The 21,177-nt window shown below is 43.4% G+C and overlaps 1 protein-coding gene and 1 long non-coding RNA gene across 9 annotated transcripts in view; one reads left to right on the top strand and one right to left on the bottom strand.

The window, feature by feature from the left end:
* Positions 1 to 21,177, top strand: part of LOC128074652 (uncharacterized) — a 185,805-nt gene that overhangs the window by 84,018 nt on the left and 80,610 nt on the right. The gene's annotated exons all lie outside the window — the stretch shown is intronic.
* FAT3 (FAT atypical cadherin 3) overlaps positions 1 to 21,177 on the bottom strand; it is a 452,006-nt gene that overhangs the window by 383,723 nt on the left and 47,106 nt on the right. For 7 of the 8 annotated variants that reach the window (XM_052669203.1, XM_052669235.1, XM_052669218.1 and 4 more), the window contains exon 2: positions 12,486 to 12,613. The gene's annotated coding sequence lies outside the window, so the exon portion shown is untranslated. Of the gene's footprint in view, positions 1 to 2,892; positions 3,678 to 12,485; positions 12,614 to 21,177 lie in introns of those variants that run through there. The other variant, XM_052669212.1, reaches the window with a different exon arrangement.

Here is a 21,177-nt window from a genome sequence, read left to right as displayed (position 1 = left end):
CAGCCACTCTCCCTAAGATTTGTGCTCCAGACCCTTCACTTCTTTGCTGCCCTTCTCTGGACACACTCCAGGGCCTCGATGTCTTTCTTGTACTGCTGCTCATTCCACTGTACAACTGTAATAAGTAAAAAATTTCTTCTTCCCTAAAACTACCTTCTCTGACATACAATCCGGTGGCGGTGCTTTAAGTTAAAGACTGAAAGGGATGAAACTTACAGCAAATCGTGACCTGGTAGAAGTTCTGAAGTATGAGCATACAGAAAGTTCAACAGCTAACAAGGGAAAGAGAGACATTTCTGAGATTTCAAGCCAATGCCTATGGACCACTCACTGCCAGCCAACCCCACTTAGAGCAACCAGGAACATACCATAGCCATCTAGAGGTGCGAGAAGCAAAGAAACAACTCCCAGCCTCCTGCTTTTTGCCACATTCATAGCAAGAAGTTCCACCACCAAACACAAAGGTGAATCTGCACTCCCACTCAGCCCAGGCAGGAGGAGGTTGCATGCAGCAGCACTCAGTAAACCAAGGGACTTTCATCACAAAGAGCAGACACATTTCTGCAATATCTAACTTTGTAACAGATGTCATTTACCCCAGAAGCACGGAGATCCTCGAAGAAGGGCTGCACCAGCCCATACACCTCTCACTGCCATCGCTGGCTGTTCCCAGCATCTGGAGCATCCAAGTCAGCTCGGCCGTTCGGCGCCGCAAAGCTCTCTGTAGGCATCACCCTCCCGACGCTGACACGCTCCGCATTACCACAACGCAGCTCTCGCCTCCCCTCTAGCGGCGGAGCCATCCGCTGCCGTCGGAGCGGTCCCCGGCCAGAGGCAGCCAAATCCCGGCCCCACGGCACGCTGACATCAGCTGGCAGCAGCACGGCCCTCCTGCCGCCCCGGGAGCTGCCAGCCGGGCCGGGAGGTGAGCAGAACCTGCAGTCAGCGCGGGGAGTTTGGAACGAAACTACTGGCTTCTCAGAGACCTGAAAGATTCGAGTATTTTGTGGCAAAGATACGCTCCAACTTTTCCTGACCAAAGGCAAAGTTATGTATCTGGTAGCTCTGGTTGAGGGTCAAAATCAATCTAGTGATCACCTGGCGAGCCAACGTCTCAATGACCTGTAATCAATTTCACCACGCGCTGCACTGCATGTGATGCTCTCTCCTATTCCGACAACAGCACACAAACATAAAAAAAACTTAAAAAACTTCACGTTTCTTCACAAGCACTCAAGTTTCCTTCCTTTGGTTGCCAGTGCTAAAATATGCTAACAGCATTAAGGCAAAGGGACGACTCGCGGAGCTCGCAATCTGTATTCAGCATAATTAGCAGATGCCAATTTAACTTATTACTGCTTCTTCCTTTCCATATTATAAAAAGGATGTCAATGAAAACCTGTTATCTAAATGAGTGTTTTCTCAGTGCTGATATAAAGCAACAATCATGGGAAAACACAGTTCCAGAGTATGTGTTAGGAAATAGCTGACTTGGAAATGACATTATAAACAGCTACAGTCAAGACAGAAATTGATGCCTTCAGACAGGACTTCTCTCTCCTCCTTCATACTTTGGATTTTTAGACTGTTTTTCAGTCAAACTGGTTACACGTCTGGTGGCATTCCTGGTGAGTTGATAAGCAATACAGCACTCAAGGTAAGGCAGTATTAGCAAATGAGGCTGCTCAGCCGTCTCCACCACTGTTCATTTTAAAGTAGAGAAACAAACACCCTTAAAATGCATTTCCTCGGCAGAGAACCAGCAGCCAGCAAGTAAGACAGAAGGCAAACGCCTAAGAAAGAAACCAAAGTCTTCCAAATGAGCCTCTCCCAAAATGGCCAGTAATGCACGGTGTTACAGCTGAGGGGACAGTTACCGAGGGCACTTCCCCAGCCTGCCAGCCTAAAACACATTTCACAAAACAAAGCCCTCTTGAACCAAGAGGCTGCAGCATACGCACATGCAGAAAAGCAGTGCACACCAACGTTAGGGGTGAAGGTTTCTAACACATAGAAGATATAAAGATGCAGTCCAGGCACCATTTGCTGCCACTTCTGCTGGGTGAAGATGCCCTCCCACCAACATTTCTGCATGTTACAGTGCAGCCCAAAAAAAATATTTCAGTCAACTCTTTCCTGACTCTCAGGGCTGAGTTGAAGAGCCTTGTAAGGCTATGCTCCTCTGCAGCTTTACTCCATTTCTGCTCTAACTTCATTTGTTACGCTGAGCAGAAAGTGTAAACTTCACTCCTCGCAAGAAGTAAGAAAAAAAATACTATTTCAGGCTGTGTGAAAGCACAGAACTGAACCGCAGCACACACACCCCCAATTAAACCGGGTCTCTGTGGAAACTAATAACTTTCCACAGTGTGCACTGTAATCCAAGTAATAATTTTAAACAGGCATAAGCTGCAGCATGCTGAACTAAGGCATTCTTACCTTGCAAAGAGTGCTTGAAGACGTTTAGTTACACCAAAGGAGAAGAATGTGCACGCTGCCAGGCATTCCCATGTATGAGGGGACATGCCTTGCCCCACACATGCGCACGCATGCCAGCGCCTTGTGTGCTTCTAGGTGGGGAAAGGAGCAGTGAAGATGAGCAGCAGTGATAATGTCCCAGCCTTATGGCTCTATTAGGGACAGTCAGGCGGAAAGAAGCATTTCAGATGAAAAAGGAAAAAAAAAAAAATCCCCCTCAAAAAAGATTTTTTTTTCCTCTGGATGTCAGGAGCTCTACAGCGCTTTGGATAAACCGTATGTAATACCTTAACGCAGAAAGCCTCCTAGCCCGCCTCCCTCACCAGCCAATTAGTTGCACATGTCAAATGACACTGCACAAACAATGCACAAAGACTTAGCAAGAAAAAAACAAAATATTAAAGAATCCCTTACCTTTTAGTCAGAGTAAGTGACAGATAACAGGCACGAGAAACTCAGTTGGCACAGTTGCTGTACATATTTCTCTGCGGACTGCTCCTTAGTGGTCCCAAAAGCACTGAACATAAAAAAACTCCAGCCTGCCTGCTTCATTCTTCAGCAACAGAAATACATGCTGTCACGGTAACAAGAAAAAGCAAAAAGAACTACAGATCTTAGGGTTTAAAAGCCTTTGTGCTTACAGAGAAGAAAAAGAGGGAGCAAGGGAAAGAAGGAACAGAGCAAACACTTTTTGTAAGAGAAATCTGGTCCTGGCTGCAGAACTAACCACGGCACAGGATCGTGCAGTTTGAATTTCCCTGTTTGCAAGCTCCTTGGGAAAAAAACATCAGTCTTTAGGAGGAAAAAAAAATTCAAATGCATGGATTGGGGGAAGGGAGAGAGGAGGAGGAGGAGGAGGAGGGTACTGCTCCTATGTGACATACATATGGAATGAGCATTAGAACAATGCTGACAGGACAGCTAAGCAACTGCACTCTGGGGCAGCAGTTTTCAAAGCAGAGCTTTTGCAGCTTTGCAGAAAGGAGAAGAAAAACAATAAAATAAAATTTAAAAAAAAAGCTCTGCAAAGGGGGAAAAAAAAAAAAAAAAAAAAGAAAAAGGAAGAAAAATAATGTGAAAGAGCTGTTAATTCCAGATGAACTGCCCGACGGGGGGAAGAAAGAATAGAAATGAAATGAGTTGCCTAATTTCTGAAAGGGGGGTGGGTGGGAAATGCCGCGACTGCTTTGCAGCGCAGGCAGCAGAAGCCCTGTGTCTGTGCACTTACATCTCATGCGGCGCGCAGCGGGTCCCCTCCTCCCCACGCCTCCCTCCGCCTCCTGCCTAGGAAGCTCTTGGTCCCATGGGCAGGGATTCCAGTGGACCCAATTAACACCATACTTCGCAGGCTCCTTGGTATGATCGATATTAAATAAGCTGAGTTTTAGCAGCACCGAGAAAGAAAGCTGCCGTGTAATTGGTGGCTGATGGAAGCAGCGGGATTTGGGTGGTTTTTTTTCCTACTTCCCTACTCCCCAGCTCTCAAAACGATCCAAGGTAGGGAGGGGGGAAATAAAACAAGTACGTGCCAGTGCCAGTGCCACAAGCTGCATCAGATATTTGTTAGAAACTTGATAGAAGCAGAACATCAGTTGCTCATTTCACTAGCTTCGCCAGTACTTTATTAAAGTGGATTTACAAATCAATGGAAGGAATCCAAAGGTTCACAAACGCGCTCTTTCATCAGGCCCGCCGCCTGGCCCTACAGGAAGTTTGCTGAAGGGGTCTGGGGGCTGTTTTGCCAGCACACTTGTTTTAAATGGGCTCCCAACAACACGACTGGTTTGGTTTGGTGAAAGAAATGCAGTAAGAGGTTTGCTGCTGGAAGGGAATGCAGCCTAGTGTGTTTACTGCTTCATTCCCACAGCACGTGCTGCAGGCACCCTACAAATTGCAAATTATTTTAATCTGAAGGGGAAAGTGGTTGGGAGGCAGTAACCTTCTTTGGTCGTGTTTTCCCTGATCTATCAATCACAGATTGCCACGTAAAAACAATCTACTACAGGCTCTCTCTATAGAGGAAACGCAATTACTAGCATTAACTCTTGCCACTGCATATTAATACAATACAGTCCACAACTGATAGAGTCTGCCTGCAAGCCATTAATCTAAGAACGAATGGCTTGTTTGCTTAAATCCAACCTGTCTGAAATTCTCAGGTCAAAATGTCCCTTTCCAGATTTCTACTTGTTTGGGAGAGGAAAAGAAAAGGTTTTCCTTTTTTTTTTTTTCTGTGCTGGGGCCAGGACAAATTCAACCTAACAACACCCAGCAATGAAACTGCTTACAAATTCAGCATTTCTCTACCAGCAGTTGTTTTGCATTTTTTTGTTTCTAGGGTGGTCATAATCCTCAAACCAAACCTAATAAATAGCACTGAGCAACACCCTTGAGCGAGCAGCTGGGTTGACCAGTGACTTGTATCCATCTTCTTAAATTAAAGCGAGATTGCATTTCCATACGAGTAAGATCAATTAAAAATACTCATAAAACCATGCTACTAAAGGCAGTGAAGAGTTAAATTAATTAACTCACAAAGCTTCCAATTAAATAATGTTAAGGTTATTGCTTCTAGCTGAGGGAGAAAAAAAAAAAAAACAACAACAAAAAACAAGAACAGGACAAAATCCTGATAGTTAGTGACTACTGGTAGCCCCACCACGTGCCGCACTGTTTGTCACAAATTCTTTATGATTCTTAATAAGATGTTCCTCACAGGGAGCAGAGGGCAGCGCTGAGCTCTGCTCCGTGTGACAGCGACAGGGAACGGCATGGAGCTGCGTCAGGGGAGAGCAGCTGGGGGTGAGGGAAAGGGGCTGCAGCACAGGGCGGTGGGCATGGAACAGCCTGCCCAAGGCTGCGGGCACGGCCCCGAGCTGCCGGAGTTCAGGGGCGTTTGGACAGTGCTCTCAGACATTGGGTTTGATTTTGGGTGGTACTGTGTGGAGCCAGGAGTTGTCCAACTTAATGATCCTTGTGAGTCCTTTCCAACTCGGGATATTCTGTGATTCTATGATCTCACCAGGCAAGGAGAAGACCCAAAAGAGCACCAGTAAATTACTTATGCACACTAAGTTAGTGCTTTTTGAGCTACAGTAACTCCAGGCTTCTGTACACTTGAGGAAGATGCTATATTTTACATTTATTGACTTCACAAGTTTAATCCAGCTGATGTAGAGATTCTGGTACAAGAAAGGCAAGGAAGGAAATATCCCCAAGTAACACAGCACTGAGCAGGGTAGTTCTGGGTCAGAATCTGAAGGAGGGGAAAACACAGAAACATCCTCAGGACATCACAGAAAATGCTGCAGATCCTCTTCACAGTTGATATGGACCCAGCACTACAGCGCAGCAAACATGGTCCACAAGATGATGGATTTGAAATGACCACTGGTCACGCCAGCCTGACTATCCAGAGTCTGCACAACTACACTCCCCTTCAGTTCCTTACCCTAAATTAGGAGACAGTGTGAAATGGTTCTGAATGACCCCAAAGCAACTTCAGCCTTGTGTAGAATGCCTCCCACCACAACAGAACTAAAGGTAGGGGAAGCTCATCCCAGCAAATTATTTTCACAGAACAACAGTGTAAGAATATAATCCACTGAATACATCCAGGCTGAAGACGTCCAGTGGGTAGATGCATTTTGGGAAAGGCTGATGTTTACAGTTGCAGAGGGGATTGTAAGTGCTTTTGGAACCCATAAGCGATCCATCAGTTGATCTGTCATCTCAACACTCTTAGGCACCAGGAAAGTCTTATTATCTCCATTTTAGAGATGATGATTTGAACACTGAAAGCCTAAACTGCTTCCCCAAGGAGATGCAAGAAGTGCTGGAGAATAGCAGGGAACTGATTCCAGGCTTTTCAAGTCCTTTAACTGCAAAGACAGTTCTTGTTTCAAACACAAGCAACTAAATTTGACATATTTTGAAAGTCAAACGATTTGTTCCCTAAAAAAATCACTGTCATCCTAGTCTACTCTAACACATAAGCCAAAGCACAGTCTATGGTACTTAAGGAGTTCCTGTACTATTTAAAAAATATGCATGTGTGTATGCTGACAGGTTTTATTACGAACAAAAAAAATCATAATCCATTTTACTAGAAAATAAGTCAAATATCATTCCATGATTAGAATCACGGTCCCATTTTGGTAGGACGTTTCAAGCCAGTGGAGAATTGCACAGAAGGATAACTCACAGGTGTGAAGTAAACCCAACAGGAAACATTTCTCAAAATAATAATACTTATTTCTCAAAGCGAGTATCAGATCAAATTATTGGCTAAGATGTGGTAAAGGTAAGACTTGTGAGTGCCGCAGTGCAGCCCCCGCTCCCTGCTCCCAGCAGAGGAGGCCATGCTGGTACTGCTGGCGTTGCTGGAGTTGGGAGTAGGCCATGAGCCTCTCTCAGCACACAGCCCCACCACAGCTGCCATCCAGCAGCCTCCAATGACAGCAAAACAATGAGATGAGCCACGGAGCAGCTCAACAGAATTTGGAGGAAGAATGTGTCTTTTTCTCAGAATTTGTTTTTATCCATGGGAAAGCCAGTGCTACAGGAGGTGTAAAGAGTACTTAACAGAAGTCCAAGCCAAAAAGATCTAGCAAAGAAAAAGAGCCATTACCAGAAGAGAAAGAAGTCAGTTACTTTCAGAAGAGAAAGAAATCAGTTACTTTACTGCTCAAGGGCAGGAACTAATGACTGTTAATGGGGATGTACCATAGGACCCAGAGCAAAAGCAATAAAGATTTTCCTCTTTCCTCTATCAAAATCTATACGAAGTGTCAGCATTTACAACACTCTTTGGAGAAGTACAATCTAGCCGGATGCTGCTCAAGAACCTGTGGTAGAAATTGCAAACGTGAGAGATTAGCTATGTTAAGATACGCGGTGTAAAGCAATTTGCAACAGCTCTGTCCGTTATCCAAACCTTCTACTTCAACTGCTTCTGCTCTCAAACACTACAGCCTTTGGCAGCATTTAAAGTTGCTTAGGTTTTCTTTTTCATTTCATTTGGATTATTAAAAAGCAAATAAATTGGTAGGCTTCTCTTTCTTCCTTTAATATTTGGTTTCGTATAGAATGACAAACACTAAAAATTAAAAAGAAAAAAAAAAGAAGTAATTAAATAAACCATAGCTTCAAAACATCGGTACTCAGAAACAATAGTGAATACAGGCGATGTGGTCTTTGTCCAAAATGTGAAAAAATGTCACTGGATATTTTAAATATTTACCAAATGACGAGGAGATGTATCAGATTGCAGAGAGTGGATAACACACACTTTCAAGAGATGATTCCTTTTAATCTACATCAGCAGGCTTTGAGGTTTGCTTTGTTCTTTTTAATTTCTAATTACATTTTACAACTGGAATAAACAGTGAACACAAAAAAGTAGAAAAAAATAAAGGAAAAACAACCATTTAAGGCACTTAACATCAGAGAATGTTAGTCAGATAATTAGGATTTACAACTACACAATAAACTATGGTGAGGTTCAGCTGACTAATGCTCTGCACTATTATGTTGTGAATACCAATGATAAAAGGGCAATTTCCCATCTGAAAACAGGGTTTCAGTGACTTGCAGCTGTTAGGTAGAAGGGCCTGGTTAGTGCCCTCTCAATGGCATTTATCACAGAGGCCCAGCACTCCTGAATGGAGCCATGGCACCCGTTCCACCTGCTCCTGCAGGGGACCCAACAGGAAGCCCAGGCCATACACCATCCCAGAGGCCTCCAGGGTGACCACATCACCACCCAGGCAAGCGTGGTTAAAGCTAGCCAGACACTCACACTATAAATGCAGCTCCTTCCTTTTAGAACAAACTGAAAGAAAAGAACTGCTGCAAGAAATTCCTACTCCTAGCTTTAAGTGTCTGGCTGTGGTTCTCAAAGCCGGCAGTGCAGAGCTCCTGCATGTCAAGCCCTGGATAATTCCATGGTCAGCAGGATGTAGTCCATCCCACTGCATGTTTATGCCCACATCTCATTAATGATACTGCTTAAAGATGCAGGGTAATGTTCATGGGAAGCAATAACAGCTCTCCTTAAACTGTTTTTCTACACAACTTTCCCTGTAAAGAGTTCCTCCTCTACAGCAAGGAAACCTTCCCCCCCTGCTCTGGCAATAGGGCAGCTCTGGGATGAAGCTGTCTCAGATGCAGACAGAAGGGCATCCTAGCACACAGCCAGAAGAGCCCTTACTTGGTCAGGACACATCAGCACCTCCCTGCTGAAAAACCACCAACGTGGGTCCAGATACTGGAGGGGGAAAATAAGTATGAATAAAAGCATTATAAGTATCTAAGTAAATTGCTATGTAGTGGTCTGTTATTCCAAGAAAAAAAAAAAAAAGAAAACCAGAAGAAAAAAAAAAAACAACATATGATGATATGGCTCCACAGCTAATTTTGGTTACTGATCCATCAGGCCTTTCTATAGGATGCTGACATATGACATGGAATGTATTTTAAGTGTCACTTTGCTTGAATATATACCTCCAACACTTGCTAATAACAGTTTAAATGTAAAACCTTGCCACGTCACAGCTGCTCACATCTATTACTTTTGAAGACAGAAAGTAACTGCTAAGTATCATTCTTCAGAAATGGAGAGAGAATGTGGGAAAAGAGATGGATGGATTTGGCAAGAGATTGCAAATGCCTAGGATTTCTGTCTCCTGCTCACGGCAAGCTTGCATACTTTATTCCTTCTCCAGTTTTATTTTAGCACCGACTTTTCTGAATGCCTTTTGCAAGCCAGCTCAGCCCAGCATGAAGTGTGCTGGCACATTCCGCCGCTGCAACCCCGTCACTGTGGTCAAGCAGTCAAAATCCTCATCAGCTCCCATTTTTAGACTGTATGTTCCATAAGAGCAGTTGAAAGCTTTCCTGCTATATGTGGATGCCTCTTTGAGAGCCTTCACATGGATAGCACAGCTTGCAAGAGGACTCTGAGCACACCAGAAGGTGAGAGCTTCCCATACCACCAAGCTCAGCTCCTAAATTTCAAGGGGCATCTCTGGGGGTCACTGGTCAACCTGTAGCTCAAGTGTATTAGCTGTAGACTGAATAGGCAAAATGATAAATCTCTCTTCTGAAATCTCTCTTACTTTCCACTGTTCTGGCATCAATTTTCTAATTACATTCCTTTTTTTTTTTTTCCTTCCAGACAAATACTTCATCTATGGTTTGCCTACAGATGCCTCAGTTACCTCTTACAGAGTAAGGCTGAGAAAATATATGTAGACACTTCTTTGAAAAACTGCCCCTTTCTAGCAGCTTTCCAGCAGTAAAAGGACTGAGGGTCCTTTTACTGAGAGAAGGTAGATTAGCATAATTGCCTTATAGTTTCAACAGTTTCTGTCATCTTCAGAAGTGATGTTCTCCAAGTTCTGCCTTATTTGATAAATGGTATCAAGTGACAACTCACATCCACTTTGTGGAGGGCTCCCAAAGTGAACTGAATGGATGTTTAAAGAGACTTGTGCTTAGGACTACACGTCCAGTTGCCATGACTGCTGGAGGCTAAACCTGGCAGGGCTGATGTCTTTATCTAGGCCCTGAAGGCTGAGGATGCTCCACAAACAGACAACAAGGCTGGAGGTCCTGGCACAGGGAGCTGGAAAGGAACAGGTGATAAGCTGCAGCACCCAATTATTAATAGGTAACTGGGATGTTCTCATCATAGTGCAGTGGGGGCAGGAAGGAACTTCCCAATAACAGAAGAAGAAAACAAAGATTCAAGCATTTTCCTTCAGTTTGATTTCAATGGAGATGGCTCCACGTTCGGCACAAAAGCAGACAAGTATCTCCATCAAAGGCATGAAACCGAAAGCCACGAGAATCCGTTATCATTAGACAATCCAACTTGTATTTTTATGATATCATTCTAAGAGATGAAAAACTATGGCTTAACACATTTCCTTAGCACTACTTTACCTCCCTAAACTGTCACAAGGAAGAGTGGATAAGAGAAAGGAGGAGAATAGATTTATGTTGCACTCGCTGCTCCTTAGAAAAGACTGTTGCTGCTGTCATAAGCCATTACGAACCCATCGTTTGTCAGCAAGCAGGAGGCCATGAGCTGGGCTGAGACAGGCACTACAGGACAGCTCCAAGGAGCTGCTCCATCTCCACCATGTGTGGCATGGCTTAAATGTGCCTGGGCTCAATGGGCTCTATACTTCACAATTCAGGTTTGGACTGTTATTACAGCACAAAGCAAGACCTTATGATTTCTTAGCACTGTACTGCTCTTTTTCACAGAGCAAAAGGCACCCAGGCCACTAACTGTACCTGCAGCTAGCTTACATCTCATCTGAAGACCTAGTGAAAATGTAGCAATAAGAACTGCTGCCAACAGTATCTATCACTACACAAACACAAATATGTGGGCAGATTCACCTTACAGAAAGCACAGATCTCAGTTTGTTTCTCCCTTGTGTGCTACATGAGTAATTTGGTCTATGGACGTTCCTAGAAGAGGCAGTGGGGAAGCCATCCTTGCAGGGTAGCTAAGTGCTTGACTTCTGTGTATTTCTATGCGTTTGTCAAACACTGAGACACTACATGCACTTAGAATGCTTTAAATAAATGAAGTACATTGGGGTTGTTTAGTGCAAAAGGCACTGTACCAATGCACCTTAACCACCTCCAGTGGAAATTATAACAGGATATAAGCACAGTAAGTGCAGTCCAAAAAAAAAAAAAAAAAGCCTAATAAAAATAGGGTAGCAGTGTGAGAGAGGAAGAAATGTAAGACTGGCAGCATTGCTGCCTGAAAGAAATCAGGACAGCAGATCTGAGAATAGCTCACATCATAAGATGGAAAGGGAGCAAAAGCACCTCCCGTTTTACTACGACTGGGCCTGCTTACATTTCATTACAGGCAATCCAGGATAGGCAATTGTGTAATCAAGAGCCAGACGGCTTTACTCATTTATAATTAATTCAGAGTACTTTGAAAGTGAGCTTAGAAAACAGCCAAGTGTTTCCCTTTAAGGGAACCTCTCATAATGCTTCTGCAGGGCACCGCAAGCAGAGCAGTTGTTCAGCTGAAGACAAAAGGTTTTCTTCTGACATAAATGAATAAAATGTTACCATAGGCAGTGAAGCAGAGAGCATGGCCCATCTTGAAGGAAGGCTCTAATCCAAACACTGGAGTTTTACAGTGAGAAACACCATTCTGGACATTTTTATACCATTTTAAGGGTCGAGAGAAGTCTCAGTACATTATAGAATGAGATGGAAACAATTCATCGTCCAACTCATGGTTGGACTAGATGATCTTGTAGGTCCTTTCCAACCTTGTGATTCCATGATTCTATGATTCATTCTTCTATTTATTGTATATAGACATCTGCTCCCTTAAAAGCAATGATGCTAGAGCAAACACAGTTCTTGGCTACAAAACCACAACCTCTTTTTACTCACTACACTTGCCAGGAGAGTAGGTGTTAAAATTCTTTCTGGTTGCATTGGCCCCATACAGTCGCCATTTTCCCCAGCCATCCCACTGTGAATCGCCTCGACAGCACGGCCCCGCATCCCATAACTGCTCGTTTGTTCAGATCCTCAGGTATTCATTAGCTGTCCTATGCCCACACAAATAATTCAGAGCATTAAATGCTGCCTTCCGTTTTGCGTGGTTGCTAATTTATCTACACTTTGCTTTTCGTCTGTAATTCACATTGACATTAATGGATAGACAAATATGTGTGCAGCAGAACAGAGGCAGACCAAAATAAATGAGAAAAAATGTGGTCACCAGAAACCAATTATACATTCAAAACTGCAGAGTGGAAACCACCAGAGTGTTGAAATCAAGCGAAGAAGAAAATATACCAAAACCATACTTGGGCTGGGGGAAGAAGGAGAGTGCAGAGATTCAATCAGTCTCAGCCTCATGGAAAAGAATATAAATGTTTAGACATGAACAGACCTCTTAAAATACAGTTGCAGAGTTTGCTGGCAAATGGACAAACATGCAATAAACTCACCAATGTGGAGACATATCAGGTAAGTCAGACATGAAATTGGCAGACAACACGTGCAAGATGTGTCTTGTAAGGGCAAGATGTTCCCACCAAAAACAAAGATGAATTCTCCAAGATAATCTGAAGTTGCTCTGTAAGAGAAACAAACATAAAATATTTAAAATGCTATCACTTGGAGCACATGGTGGTTTTGCTTCCATCAGTATTCTTCTCATTACAACAAAAACCAAAGTCTTTAAGGAGAAATACTCCAATAGCTTTGCTACTTTGAAAGCTGAACATCTGCCCAGATGGCCCTGAAAGAGTTAAGTGCTTCAGAGCTCAGATATTCTCCTTCCTATGTCTCACCATAAGCACCAGAAGATTTATGTGCAACGTATTTCCAATTACAGATCTCCACCAGCTGGGCTGTCAATCAACCTGCCTATCCATTGCATGTCTTCACCTTCCTATCTTCTCACTGCACTTAGAGGCTCCCTCTCTCCCCTTGCAAGCACACACAAAAGCATGACATCCCCACATTCCTATCAACAGGAGTAGGTTAAATGTTGCTTTAGATTTGCTTCTCTAGTTCAAGACAGACAGTACTGCCTAGCCACAGCATCCAGGAGAACTACTGCAGCGATTAATCTGATACAGCAAGCCTATTTAAAAAGCAGAATGACATTTCCTCCAAGGCTTTTCCCATTAGCAGCCATTGGCAAGGAATGCAGAGTATGAAGGAAATCTGGGAGGAAAGCCCTTGGATTAGGACACAAAATCCTCCCACACTGGTACCAAAAGTCCAGATGCAAGGTTTAAAGAGGAAAGAAAATCCACTGCTGTATCAAAGTCATTCATTATGTTTTTGCCAGGTGAAAAAAGTGTGCAGATATGTCAACTCTGAGATCTCCAGAAAGCTCCTCAGATTCACCTGAAAGAGGTATTCTCCCAGTAATTGCAAAGCCACGTCCTGAGTCTCAACTACTTTCTGTTCAGCAGACATAAAGAGTTCATGGAAACAGGTGCTCTGCTCAGGGTCACCATCCATCCCATTTTAATGGATTATCCTTTATTTCTTCAGTGCTCCAACTTGCTCTCAGCACCACACATCCTTTACTCAATTTCTCAGCCATGTGACTAAGGGAAATGCTGAATCAATAAACCTTTGCAGAGCAATACTAAGCAATACAACCAGTGATTAAATCTTGTTTTCAGCGTGGAATTCAACCAGGAGAAACATAATTTAGAAAAGCTAACCACAAAGCTCTGAAAAAATATTTTCCTCTCCTGTTTGCTAAGATCTCCCAAAGCCATAGCCCTGAACTGGAAAAAAAACAACCAACAGACATGGCATCATCCTTGAGACTTCATCTGTTACAACACAATATAACCCCAGGCTGTTGTTTTTGCACCTGCATCTCACTTCCTAACCTCGATTACAGAGAGGATGATTCTTGAAAGGTTAATTAGCAGCTATGGCAATAGAAAATCCTTGCTGCATACTGGAGTGAAGGTGTTCTACTGTAAGGGCTGAGCCCTGTGCAAAGGCCGGGGCATGGTTACCAAGCCAGGTGCTCTAGCAGGACCCATAAGGTGGCTTTTTTTTTCCTTCAGAGGCCTTATCAGAGCTCTCTGGAAATTTTCACCCAGCCTCGACTGCCTATAAATAGCGAAGTGCAGCCCCCGGGGGCTGCGTGGCTCTGTGCTGCTGGTTGCTCCGAGTTGCTAAGGAGATGGCAGAGCAAAGGCTTGCAAACCATGTGGGGAAAGCGGCACTGCGCTGGGATTAGGCCCCAAGCCAGGTAGGTGTCCTTCAGATCAGAAACCTCCCTTGGAAAATAAAAAATGAACATTTCGATGGAGATTCCCTTCAGTTTACGGAAAGACTGAAAAATGAGCCTGAGAGAGGCCAGGAGCAGGGAACGTCAGGACAGACATCCCCACCAACAGACTTGTGGATAACTGTTACCAACCACCAGCCGTCTGCGTTCTTGCAGCATCCCTGTTTCCTGAATGCAGACCTGGGTTCTTTATCACAGAGGAAAGTAATTATAGTTTATACTACACAGCACCATCCCAAAGCAAAAGGAATTTCTGAATCCTTTTAAGTCACTTCTGTGCAGACTTTATAAACATGACTGATATGCAAAAAGTCAAGCTTTGAACTGCAGCGCTGGAATAAACTCCCTAAAGGAACTGAGACCAAGATGATCGCTTCTATGCAATCTTTTTCACATCTGAACATGCACCCAATTCATTCATCTCAGGCTAGATGTCGTCTGAATGGAGACAGAGTCTGCTCAAGACAGGGAAGGAAAACAAGGGTCATCATGAATTAAGGTTATATGTAGATGTGACTGTCTACCTCCTCTGGTCAAATTACATCCCTAAATAGATGATGGCTCACAATGGCTGTGATGGTAGCAAACATCAGCCAGATTAAGAGCACAGTTTGACAAAAGGAGGTTCTGCATTTCCAGGATGAATGGAGATGTGATTTTACAGGGATATATAAGGCTTGTTTAAAGTTTATGCGGGAGCAACTTCGCAATTGCTCCTGGTGGACTGGAAAACAGCCTGCAGATAAACATATCTATAAAGCAATGAAATTCTGCAGTACTTTCTAAGAACAAAACCCACAGGAAAACAACAACAAAAAGGTGTAGGAATCCCTCAAAGAAAGATGCAAATAGAAAAAAGCCAAGGTAGTTCCTACACACAGGAATGCCCTGTGCTTTATCCAGTTTCTCATCCAGCTTACCTTCTTGCAGTAGAAAATTAAATGCTTTTGTTTTCCAAGACTGAATCACAACTACAATGATACATCTTAGAACAAGGGCAGTCCCTCCTGCCAGCATTATATTAGCTCATCTCTCATTGAAAAACAAAGAGTGAGCAGAAAAAGGTGCATTTTTCTCTGTGGCCAAGATGTTCCAAGCCACAGAAGTATCAAAGCGTATCCATAGCTGACAGTTGCTTAGTGTTACACAGGTGAAAGAGAAAACTACTTTTCTTTCCGTTCCCCAAGACAGCAATGAAACCACATTCGGAATATTTGAGACAAAAAAGCACAGAGAACAAGTGAGTGACCTGAATGCTCTGCCTTCCATCTTCCATAGATGACAATGCTCACACGAACTCACTGGCAACGAATCAACAAAAGAAAGAGCGTATGATCACAGCTTATCTCTCAACGCATGCACTTCTTAATATAGGAAAGTGCATGACGGATCTGCCACCATCTGATCTTGATTGTTGTAAAACCAGTCATTCTCCCTTCATCTGCCAGAAGAGTGTTAGAGTGATGGGGGGTATTTCTGGCAGCCTTACGGATGCAGAAGTGCTGAGGCATATTCCCAGAGGACAGCTGAAAGTTTCTTAGCAATTTCCATCTATTAGATGCCACTTCTGCACATTACTTGAGGATTTTCCAGTGTGATTTTGAGTTAATTAAGGATGATGAGGATGGGCAAAGAGTCCTCAGGTCTTATGGCTGCCTACTGCATTTCATTTTTCTCCACAGCAGTTTTTTTTATGATGGTCTTAAAAACTCAGAGATCTGATCCTGTAGCTACTGAATTTTATGACATAACACATTCACTGAAGATCTGATAAAATATTCTTTGGTCATAAATACAAAGCTTAACTGGAAAAAAAAAAATCAGAAAAAAAAACAACCACTCCCTTGCATATTAAGCAGAAGAAAAAAAAAAAAAAAAGGTAAGAGCTCTTATTCAGTGCTACAGTGACAGACTCCTTAGCAGGGTCTATTGTGATAGGACTAGGGGACATGATTTCAGACTAAAAGGGGAGATTTAGGTAGCTATAAGGAAAAGTTTTTTACAATGAGAGCGGTGAGGCACTGAACAGATTGCCCAGAGAGGTGGTGGACGTTCTGGAGACACTCCAGGTCAGGCTGGACGGGGCTCTGAGCATCTGATGGAGCTGTCGGCATCCCTGCTCACTGCAGGGCAGTTGGACTCCATGGCCTTTAAAGGTCCCTTCCAACTCAAATGATTCTATGACTCTGTACCCCTATATACTACTTTGTAAAGCTGGGAAATCTCTCACTGAAAATCTCACTGAGATTTCTGCAAACAAAATTATTTCTAACTTGATTCAGCCACTTTCCATTTGGAAAACATCTTAATTTTCCAGGAAATTACAAGCACTGTGGAACCAATGTAATTCGACAAGAGGTTGACTACAAATTATTCTTATGAGAGTAATCATTCTTATGAGAATATGACAGCTATGAGGCAATGGGCATAAACTGAAATATAAGAAATTATCTTTGAATATTAAAAATATACATATTTTTCACCATGAGAGTGGTCAGGCACTGGAAGAGTTTGTTCAGGAGGTTTGTGAAGCCTTCATCCTCAGAGATAGCCAAAGCCTGACTAGACATGGCCTTGAGCAACCTGCACGTGCTGCCCTTGCTCTGAGCTGAGGCTTGGGCAAGGTACTCTCCAGCCACTCTGTCACTCCAAGTATTGAACACAAAGATTCAAATATAACAGTTTGCTAAGGCTGAAACTCAGTTCACAAGATGTATTGAAATACCATATATATATATATATATATACATGCGTGTGTGTATAAAATGCACTGAAATTTTAATGGACGGTATTCCATATTTGTGAGCTAAAGTTAGCTAGAAGAGTACAACTGAAAGAAAAAAAGCTTCTTTTTTTTTTTAACATATTCTGTATCTCCAACAAATCAAGTGCTTTGTCAAGCAATCCTCATTTTCCATCAGAGAAACAGGTCTTCAGCATGGATCCTGGTTTTCTGTACCCACATTGCTATGCGCTTGATGGCTAGGGCTACATTTCTTGTCAATCTTCATTTCCCAAGTCATGCAATTGACTATTACACTTCCATATTTCCCTATATATTTCCTCTGTGTCTTAAGGTGGAGAAACTACAGTGATTCTGTGATTTACAGTTACTGAAAAATAACATGGTGAAACAAATAAATGATGCAGCCCTTTATAGGTGTGGGAGTGCTGGCTATGGAAGCCTCTTCAGCTCCAGCTGAGTTTGAAAGTGCCTCTCATTACTGTGTGATACACGGTTCAGCACTGACTGTGCAATTCTACAGCTCTTACTTAGCCATCAGCACTAATGAAGAAGGGAGTTGGAACTGAGCAGCATTATTAGCAGCTTTGTCATCAGTGGCATCTATTCAGAACAGATCTGTAAGTGTCTTGGACAGGTCTAAGACGTGCAGGGAAGACTGCACAAGCTCAGCTTCTGCCATGAGCGCAGGGCTGAAGCACAGACAGGCAACCAGAATGTGAAAAACTCCAAACTATGCTGAACAACAGCTGAACAAGCAGTATCTGAGCACACACAAATCTGGAAGATAAGAGCACAGGCAGCAAGTACAATGGTGCAAGTCACCAGAGTGCAAAGTCAGAGAAGGCAAGCATTTGAGGGCCAGCAAATTCAATTCATAATCCTCTGAATTCAGCTATTTCTACAACAACGAATAAAGAAACCTTTCAGACAACAGGCAGTTTTCCTTTAATACACACATGTTAAAAACAGTTTTTAAAAAGTGAGGGAAAAATTAAAAATGAATCAAGCATATGAATCAATATATTCCAGATAACAGCATCTCTACATATCCTGTATGAATTCTTTTCACACTCCTCATACTGATTTACTTCACATATTTATCAACCAGGTTATTGGAAGACTCAGTGCAACTCTCAGGTTTGCATGCATTAGAATTGTTGTGATATCCAAGCTGCTGAAGAGCAAAGGTTTATTTCTGTGCTGAAGCCAAACCTTTCTCTGGGTGAAAAGAGAATAAAATTTCAGTAAATGTGAGGATTCGTGCAGGCATGTTTGTGAAATACTCTGCACTGAGAAGTCTGTGCTCCTCTTGAGCATCCACAGAAGTTCAAGTCCTCAGCACTGCCTTGCCAAAGACACTGGGAAAAGCATGCTCAGCAAACACCACTGTGCTGAAAATGAGCTCAACACATCGAGAAGTTTGCTGCTGAGACTGCAAAGAGTTAAACACCAGAAGGCATTGCTCTGATCTCACACATCAGTGAAAGACCAGCAGCAAATCTACCCAAAGTAATGCTACAAAATAAACACAGAGCTCAATCAGACCTGAAAGCCCTTACAGAGAACAGTGAGCTAGATATGGATACACATTTCCCAAGGTGAATTCCTTTTGTATCAGTGTAACCTCTAAATATTATCATTTAACCTTCCTCAGGATTTAGGCTTGGTTTCCAACTGACAGCAGCCATTCAGATCAGCCATGCAAAGTAAACCAAGAGAGCTAAGAGGATCCAAAAAGGGAAGGGAAGGGAGCACCCACTTGAAACATTTGGCCAAACATCAGCTGGGCTGAAAAACACAGTAACTGTTTACAAAGTGGGACCCACTTTAAGTATGCCCTTAATAAGCTCAAGTGATCCATTTGCCACCTGAAGCTGAGTTCCTAAGAAACTAAATGACAAGACCCTAAAGGCACCTTTTTTGCCTATATGTAGTGACAGCACCTCTATTTGAGGTATGGATAGAATTCTTATGATCTCGCAGCATTATCACTGTCCATATGCAGTCCACACAGAGTTAACATTTTAAAATCCAACTCCGGAGCTTTTTGCCACCGTGACCAGCTGTAAAAGCTTAGGCGTATCATCAGGAATTCAGTGACACAGCAAAGGTCTGAATGTACACATACATTTCTGACTCCCAGGACGCAGAAGGCAGACCAAAAAACTGTGCCCGTGACTAACACGTCCCATAATGCCTCTTAAGCCTCTTCAGTATAAACTGATTCGGGAATGTAACAGTGGTCATAAACATTACATTTGTAGAGAACTTTTTTTCCGAAGGGCTTTTATCCATGGGGTTTGTGAGAGGGCGCCGTGAGGCCGGCCGTGGCGGCAGGGAGGCCTTACAGGAGCTGACAGGAGATCCTTGGGAAACGGGCCAGGCCCAGATGCTGGCCCACAACTGACAAACAAAATCGGGTTTTGCACGTGAAAAGTGGGTCAGGGCTATGGAGAGGAGGCCGAAACGAACGCCAGCAGGGACCCTCGGGCCTCTATTAGCAGTGCTATTATGCAAATGTAGCAGTGCCCATCAGCATGTCAGTCCTGCAGCGGGAGCTGCCCTAGGTGAATCTCATTAAAAGCCCCTTCCCCAGCCTGCACTTGTTCATGCTGCTGTAACCCTCTGAGCCCTGCTGAGCTGCCTGTCTTGCCCCCTTGCTGATCCCCTGTGGGCCATCGTCTCTATCATCCCCATACATGCCAGCACAGCTTGGGATGACGACACCACGACAGCCTTTGCTTGCCCCCGACCACCTCTACCCTCCACTTTTCTTGCAAAGCCAAATGATGGTCGCACACTGAGAAGCCCAGAATCTTTTTTAAACACTCACATCTTTTCCCTCAAAACTCTGAGCCCCTACAGGCATGAGGCTCCCATGGAGAGGACATGACCCAGCGCACACCTGGGACACGTGAGAAGGACAGAAGCACCAAAAGCCCGCTGACCCACACACAGCAACCTCGGCCGAACCCTGAGCTTTCCCAGTCGTCCCCTTGGCGATCATTATTATCATCTTCGCACAAAAAATCTGGACTTTTTAAACAGTGCTTAAATGATTCTCTCCCCCAAAGAATTAAATTACCATTTATAGTCTATTCTTCCTATTAAAAATTTATCAATTTATTCATCGCTTCTAGGACTGAGACCTTTCATTTGTTTTACAATGAAGAAACCTTTGATCCACAATTCTCCAAGGCTACCATTTTTTATTCTTTAGTTCTTCTCATTAAAAATAAAATACCTCTATTCTCCAAAACGCCTTGATGGCACACTCAAAATGCACACTGTAACAATGAGAAACTTATTTTAGCCTTACCTTGTGATAGGCACTTCAGAAGTGTAAAAGGATTTGGGGGGTGGGTTTTTTGTTGATTGTTTTTCCTTTTCAGTACAGGACTGTTATGATTTCATAAAGCCAAAGGGGTTCTACATCCCAGAATCACCTGGTTAGGAGACTGAAACCAGACAGTATTTACAAAGTGAGCCAGAAGAACACCTTACTCCCAAAGAAACAAATGCAAACAGCGGAAGTAGTGCTCCCCAGAACTTCCCTCCCTGGGAGGGGACCTGAAGTGCATGCGCTCCCTGACAACCCCCAAGTCACCCCTTAACTACCCCCCCCCCCCGGGCTGCTTTTGAGGAGCAGCTCCTCAGCTGAGTCCATGCACTAAGGCTCACAGAAACAACTTGCAAAACATTTGGAAACCACATTTCAGCAATTCCTCTCCCCCATCCCCAGTTTCTCCTGTTCTCAACAGCTGGACATACAAAAACCCCTCTCCAGCAAAACAACCCTTTGCATCTGGGTGTGACGATGACCACAGAAAGCAGATTTACCCCCACTCAAACTACTAAATGTGCCTTTCACATCAGCAGCTTTGGGTTGCTCCTACAAAGAAGACAAAACATCCAACTGGATTTACTATTCTGTGTTCCGGGTACAAGTCACATCTCATGCACTGTGAGGAATTTTGCATTAGTTTGCTCTGTACAATCTTCTCCATTTACATTATTATAGGCACATGTGGTACCCCTTACCCATTAATAGAAAGATCTGAGGGCATTTGCATTAGTTTACTCTATGATGTTCTCCTTAGAGGCACACATGCTTCTCCTTCCCCAT

This window comes from Tympanuchus pallidicinctus, unplaced genomic scaffold (assembly GCF_026119805.1).
Source record: "Tympanuchus pallidicinctus isolate F22 unplaced genomic scaffold, pur_lepc_1.0 scaffold11, whole genome shotgun sequence".
NCBI classification, from domain to species: domain Eukaryota; kingdom Metazoa; phylum Chordata; class Aves; order Galliformes; family Phasianidae; genus Tympanuchus; species Tympanuchus pallidicinctus.
Note: the sequence above shows the minus strand (reverse complement) of the source record. Positions and strands in the feature narration are given on the sequence as shown.